The sequence below is a fragment of the Pantherophis guttatus genome, chromosome 13 (assembly GCF_059756535.1).
Source record: "Pantherophis guttatus breed Tessera chromosome 13, ASM5975653v1, whole genome shotgun sequence".
In the NCBI taxonomy this organism is placed as follows: Eukaryota; Metazoa; Chordata; class Lepidosauria; order Squamata; family Colubridae; genus Pantherophis; species Pantherophis guttatus.
The window spans coordinates 23,224,401-23,232,087 of NC_142075.1; positions in this window are offsets into that span (position 1 = coordinate 23,224,401).

Consider the following 7,687-nt stretch of genomic DNA (forward strand, 5'->3'; position numbering starts at 1 on the left):
TAACACTTGTCTGAACAGAGAGAAGGAAGACTTCACTAAGGAGGCCCATGGAAAGTTTCAGGTTGTCCCGTGGCTCCTGTCTCTATTGCAGAAGGAGAGATTTTCCTTTGACGGAACTCTTGCAAATCCTGCTCAGCTCCCCAGAGCAATTGCCAGAAATATCACACAAAGAGAATGAGTTGACCAAAGTATTGGGTCCCATTTTGACTGTGGCTCTAGGGGGGGGGAAAAAAAAAGACATTCAATAGACTGTCTCGGTGAAATCCTCAACTTTATCCTTCTAACGGCTGGCACATAAGGCATTGATGGACATTGGGTTCTTGGTTCCAGGAATCCTTCCAACTTAGAGCTTTCTCGATAATTGAAACTACTAGCATCAACCTTGTTAGAGGAGGTTGTTATTTGCGATGAAAGTGGATTTTAGACCTACTGGTTCCATATTCCATGTTACCTCTGGTTGGCCCTGAGCTTTGCGATTGGCACAGCCTGGGAATTGCATGTCAACAAAGACATATGTTGGATTGTTTCTTTTTGCGGCCATTCTTTTCTTGTTCACCATCTCAGCTCATCCCCGCAGCAGCTGCGCCGACAGCTTGCACTGAGATGCAATGGATGGAAACTATCTGATACATTTATATCTGTCTATTATTAGAGATAATCAAATGGAAACCAGGAGGTGGCATTGCCTGAACTGCCAGCTGTCCGTAGTTTCCATGGGGGGATTTAGTAGAATGTCATGTACTTCCATAAGTATTCCCGAAGACAACCATTTGCTGGATCGAAGCCAGGAGAAGAGGGCTGTTAGGAGCATCTCAACTTCTGGAGACCCTTCTGATAAGTAAGTAAGGCCATTGGTCCATCTTGCCTAATATTATCTGCTCTAATTAGTAGAATCTGGCAGACGTCCTCCCCATTAGTTGCTAAATTGCTAAATGTGTTGGCTGAACTCACAAAATATCAAACCAGGATCTCCAACTCTTGGCAACTTGAAGAGCTGTGGACTTCAACTCCCAGAATTCCCCAGCCAGCCAGCCAGCCAGGCTGGCTGGGGAATTCTGGGAGTTGAAATCCCCAGGTCTTAAAAGTTGCCAAGATTGGACACCTCTGATCTAAACCACGGGTGGGTTTCAGCAGGTTCTGACCAATTCTGGAGAAGCGGTAGCGGAAATTTTGAGTAGTTCGGAGAACCGGTAAATACCACCTCTGACTGGCCCCGCCCCCATCTATTCTCTGCCTCCTGAGTCCCAGCTGATTGGGAGGAAATGGGGATTTTGCAGTAACCTTCCCCTGGAGTGGGGAGGGAATGGAGATTTTACAGTATCCTTCCCCTGCCACGCCCACCAAGCCATGCCACGCCCACCAAGCCACACCCACAGAACCGGTAGCAAAAATTTTTTTGAAACCCACCACTGATCTAAACCATCCTGGGGTTTAATTGTGTACACTCATCCAACTTTTTATTCAACAAACTCAACTATATATCATGCCTTGGGCTGATGATCCATTTTCCTGGCATAGGTTAATGAATTGCCTAAGGCAGTGATGGCTAACCTTTTTGCCGTTGCGTGCCAAAGGCGGGGGGTGGGGGAGCATGGGGGGTTTGTGCACATGCTTGCCCCCACCCAGAATTCAATGTGCCCTGCCCCCCCATGCATCCGTGTGTGACCTCCATGCGCTCCCCCCGCTTTTGGCATGCAATGGCAAGATGGGCCCGGTAGGCCCGTTTTTCGCCCTCCCCAGGCTTCAGAGGCTTTCTTGGCGCCTGGGGAGGGCAAAAACAGCCTTCCCCACCCTCCAGAGGCCGGAAATGGCCCGTTTCCCGAATTCTGGTGGGCCCAGAAGGCCCGAAAATCAGCTGGCTGGCATGCACATGCACGCTGGAGCTGAGCTAGGGCAAAACTTGCATGCCCACAGATATGGCTCCGCGCGCCACCTATGGCACGCGTGCCATAGGTTCGCCATCACAGGCTTTCAAACTTCAGAATCTTATCCCAAATGAACATTGATCCGGATGAACCTTTCACATTCAAATCCAAATTTTAATTCGGGATCTATTCCCAATGCATTATTCATCCAGCCCCATCATTTCTGAATCAACACAATTCTTTTTTGCTTTTCCTCCCTACCGTTAATATTCCTTCCGCTGCTCCCCCACCCCACCATTGTCTCTCCCCTTCTTCCATTTCACTCACCCCCTTGCGCCAGGGCTCTGGGGAATGTTAAGCTATGAAATTATTTTGTAAACTCCAATAAAATTTTTTAATCAGGTCAACGTTGTTACTAGAAAGGAAAGCGACGGAGCTTCCTTATTGCGGGGTGGTGGTGGTGAGGGGAAAGAGAGGACTTAGAGAAGAGAAGAGAGCAACTGTAACCACAACAACCAAAAAATGCATATAAATCCCCATTTATAGGGTGTAAAATGAATCTCCCTCCTGCTGTTTTCCTCTTGAGCATAAGCGGCAATCCAGGCGACGTTCGACAAAGCTGGCTGTTAAAGAACCATGCAAGGATCTCCCTCCCTCTCTCTCTCTCTCTTTCTCTTTCTCTCTCTCCCTCCCTCTCTTTGTCTCTCATTCTCTCTCTCCCTCCCTCTCTGTCTTTCTCTCTCCCCCTCCCTCTCTCTTTTTCTATCTTTCTCTCTTTCTCCCTCTCTTTCTCTCTCTTTCTCTCCCTCCCTCTCTTTCTCTCTCTTTCTCTTTCTTTCTCTCTCTCCTCCTCCCTCTCTCTCTTTCTCTTTCTTTCTCCCTCTTTCTCTCTCCCTCCTCCACCAAGATCAGAGAGCACCAAGGACCCCATATTCTTCCTCCTCCTCTTCTTCTTCCTCCTCCTCTTCCTCCTCCTCCTCCTCTTTTCCTCCTCCTCCTCTGCCTCCTTCACTCTACAAGAAAACCACCAAGATCAGAGAGCGCCAAGGACTCCATATTCTTCCGCCTCCTCTTCCTCTTCCTCCTCCCCCTCCTCTTCTTTTCCTTCTCCTCCTCCTCCTCCTTCACTCTACAAACCCCACCCCCTCCTAGCACTGATGATGTTCCCTAGTTGGACAATGAAACATCTGCAAGAAAACCACCAAGATCAGAGAACGCCAAGGGCCCCTCATTCCTCCTCCAAAAAAAAAATCATGGAGAAAGAGCGAAGTCACAGGACTAAAAAAAAAAAAAAGCACAATTTTTCTCCCATATGGGCTATTAACCTCAGGCCCCACCCTGCCTAGTGAGGGTGGCTAACGCTGAACTGCCTAACTGCCCCCATCATATCTTGTTTGATCCTTCAGCCTATTTGCTAAAGCAGATTAGGAGCATTCAGAGGAAACAAATCAATGCCTTTTAAGAAGTTTAAGGGTTCATCAGCCATGAATTCCATAAACAAGGAAGACAGGACTGGACATCAGGCGCACTCAAAGGCATTAGGGAGGAAATTTATCCATTTATCCCAGGAAGCTTCCATTTTCTAGGTCACCGGTAGCCAGAACATGCAGGAGACGATGAGAAGAACCTCTCAATGGAGATATCCATCCTTTTTAATGATGGCTATCCTGGATCTGCATTTTTTGGTTTTCTGCCTGTGTAACATTTATTAAAATGATTCCTTTGAGCTCTTGGTGCTTCTCGGCTTCCGGATTAATCATGGAAGGGAGGGAGAAGAAGGTGGACAGAAGAGAATGAAATGTAGATCTATTTCCTAGACGTTGGCGCCAAGCCAGCCAAGCTCAGCTGGAGCAGAGCTACAGCAAAAGCAAAGACGTATGGGGAAGGATGAGTGTACGGCAAAGCAACAATTTGAGAATTTGAGACAATCACGAACCTCTAGCCTTCAGAAGTTCACGAATCCCTTCAGAGATATTGTGGCTAAATGCCTGGAGGAACATACTACTCAGGGGTGAAATCTACTTACCTTCCTTACTGGTTCGGAAGTGCATGCGTGCAAGCAAGTCACATGTGTGCACAGACCCTCTGCGCATGTGCAAAACCTTCTGCACATGCACAGAGGGTAAAAAACACATTACTTTCTGTTTAAAATCAGGAAGTAACAATACCCGGGGAGGTGGACGGAGCTTCGCACTGCCATCGCTACCGGTTCTCTGAACTACCTGCCACAATCGCTACCGGATTGCCCGATCCGATTCGAACTGGGAGCATTTCACCCCCGATACTACTGTTGTAGGCCCTCCAGCTGCCAGTGGTTATGGCAGCTGGAGGGATGATGAGGAGGTTAGGGAGGAACTTGGGCCAGTGCTGGAGTCTGGGGAAGGCTCTGATGGATGCTCTCCATCGGATACAGAGATAGAGCCGCGGATGTCTGACATTTCCCAGCCACCGGAGAGGCAGCTGCCTTTGGAGTCAGAGATGAGTGAGGAGGAAGAACAGCTGGGGCCTGTTCAAGATGCACAAATGTGCAGAGCAGTTAGGAGAGGAGAACGACGGAGGACAAGGAGTCAACTCGGGAAGCAAAGCACACGTGGATGCTGAATGGCTCCTCCCTGGCTGGGGAATAAATAGAAGGAAAGGGAAGTGGTTGTCGTAGGAGACAACCGTTCATATTTCTGAAGATTTTGGGTCATGGTGTTTTGTGTCACAAAGATTGCTTGCCAGAACTTAATTTGCAGCCTTTCAGCTGGGAGCTCACAGCCTGGCAATTATTGCAAGGAACTGATAAGGTCTGTTGCTGCATTTAACTCCTTGAAGGCCAATTGCTTGGACTTTTCGGTGGGTGAATGCCATTAATTCACAAGAGGTAAATAAAGAGGGTTTTTTTCGTGACAAGGAGTCTGTTTCTTGCTTCTACTAAGGCTGGGTCAGAACAACTAGCTAATTCTGGAGAGGTTGACTACTTCGTTCATGATTTGTCCAGTGTCCTCCTACTTATATGTTGTGGTTCTTTGGAGAGGGTGTATGGCAGGAAGGGTGACCTCAAGGAGTCTTTAATCTATGAGAGAAGAAAGTTGAAGATGCTCATAAGCCTACTCAGCTCGTGAGCTGCTAAACAGCTATATCAGTTACACATTGTGACTTGCTATGGTGTTGAGTTGCTTTACTGTTTTGGCAAGACCAGATGCTCAACCGACCACTGTGGGCTTCATTTCATTTTTCATTAGCCGTAAAGATTGTGGAGAGTTAAACATCGCCTTCCCCAAAGGAAACAAGAACACTGATTTGTATGGCATATGTATACGCTCATTTATAATGCATACATGCTAATTTGTCTCCGCAAGTGGCAACCTTTGGCTGATCTTGTCTGGGCCAGGAAGCTAAGCAGAGCCTGGTCTTTGTTCGAACATGGTTGAGATACCTCCAGGGTTGTAGACTTGACTGGCAAATTGAAAGAAAGTCCCAGAAGAAGGGGATTATCAACTGGTTCTGATGTGTCTCCAAGAAAGCTTCTTGTGAAAAAACCAAGAGTTGAACTGGACTTGAAAGAGATGTTACCTTTACATACCAATTCAGAAGCGTTTGAATAATTTGACAGTGAAGTTCAATACATCCTACCCAAGTGGAGGAAAGCGGACAGTTGATTTATGGGGCTGCTCATCTTGCCATATCTGCTGCCGAAAGATAATTCTTCCTTATCTCTGTATACTTTATCAACGAGTTGAACATTGTCCATGCATTTTCCAAGCCCTTCCATCCAGTAGAGATTATGGATGGGGAGACATTGGGAGGATATTGGGATGAGCCGAGGTGGCGCAGTGGTTAGAGTGCAGTACTGCAGCTACTTCAGCTGACTGCTAGTTCAGCAGATCAGCGGATCAAATCTCACTGGCTCAAGGTTGACTCAGCCTTCCATCCTTCTGAGGTGGGTAAAATGAGGACCCAGATTGTTGGGGGCAATATGCTATTTAGTATACTGTCTTCGGTGTAAGCCGCCCAGAGTCCTCGGAGAGTGGGCGGCATAGAAATATGACTAATAAATAAATAAATAAATAATAAATAAATAAATATTGGGAAGAGATTCCAGAAATGCTGAGAAGAGGCATAAAACAGATGCCAAAATGAGAGTCCCCAGAGCTGTTATTCAGATACAGATCAATTCCTTCCAGCCCCGTCATTTCAGTAACAGTAATAGAGTTGGAAGGGACTTTGGAGGTCATCTAGTCCAACCCCCTGCTCATGCAGGAGACTGTTGTGGTCCACCAGCAGCCTGCGGAGCTGGCAGCAGAGTCGGACAGCGAGGAGGCTGAGGAAGAACATGGGCCAGTCCTGGAGGCTGGGGAAGGCCCGGATGAGGGCTCTGCGTCGGAGGCAGAGATGGGGCCAGGACCATCGGGGAGTGATGTGCAGACTCCGGAGCCTCCAGAGGCTGACAGTAGAGAGACAGAGGAGCAGGAGGATCCTGTTCCTAGTGCACATATGAGAAGAGCTACCAGAAGGCAAGAGCAGCTAAAGCAAAAAATATGACTTGGGAATAAGGCCAAGAGATGATTGGCCCCTCCCATAAGGCTCTTGGGCTCTTTGTCGGAAAACAACGTTGATAGATTTGTTTCTTGTCTTGATGCATTTATTTCTTGTCGGCGTCTTCTGCTCCTGAACTTTTGCCAAGAAAAGCCTTTGGCAGGTTGCCTAATTAGACCAAGGTTGGTGATAAGGCTGAAGAATTGTGTTATGAAGAATTTGTTTTGAATTAGTTTGGACTACGGTGAGAATGAGTTAATTCTCAGCTGTTCTAACAAAGTCTGTCTGTTTTTGAAACTGATTGCGTCTGATAATACCTACTTGGGCCTGGGTCACAACAGAGACCTGTACTAGGGATTTGAACCGCCGAACTGCCGACCTTTCTGATCGACAAGCTCAGTGTCTTAGCCACTGAGCCACCTAGTCAGGTTAATTTACCCCAGTCTGCAAAAAAACCTTTGCTATTCATTGCAAGTTGAACAAAGCGGTTTCGAATCCAATATTATTCAGAGGGAGAAAGGGAAGAGGCATTCAGAGAGATGTGGCTGCCCTTGTGTAGGACACAAAGAAGACAGAGCATCGGGCGAGGACAGGAAAGTTATCAAACCTTGTCTATAGAGATGAAAGGGGCTTTCAGACAAATAGCTGAAATTACGCCCAATTGCTTCTTTGTCGGCTCCCCGTATTGCTAGGCAGGAGTTAAAAGAATTCCGTAGGTTCCTTCCATTGGACCTGTGCATCCTATCGCCTTCTGGGAACAGATCAAGAAAGAGGTAATCAGGGTTTATTGGCTTGAGATACATATTCTCTACTAGATGCAATTTTCTCTTCAAGGCCGAGAACAAATAAGGTGAAATAGAATACACTCATTCAATCCTTACCTGGGTTTTTTTTTTTTGGGGTGGTGATGGTGTCATCCATTTCTAAGCTTATTTCTTCATTCCATGAGATTTTGAAACCTGACTCATCCATACAGGTTCTTTGGAAATAGGTCTTACCTCGCTTAGCTGCAGAAATCAGAAAGGCTACAAGAGAATCTAGGGATAGGTAGAGGGTGGCATAACGGGACAAGGAGGCACCAAGAAAAGGTCAAAGGATCTGCTGGAAAATTGCCTTCTCCAGGCGGACTGCCAATGGTTTAATGTTAGCCAAGATACCACTGGTTTTTATTCCTCTGAAATTCCTTCCTTCCTTCCTTCCTTCCTTCCTTCCTTCCTTCCTTCCTTCCTTCCTTCCTTCCTTCCTTCCTTCCTTCCTTCCTCCCTCCCTCCCTCCCTCCCTCCCTTTCTTTCTCTGTCTGT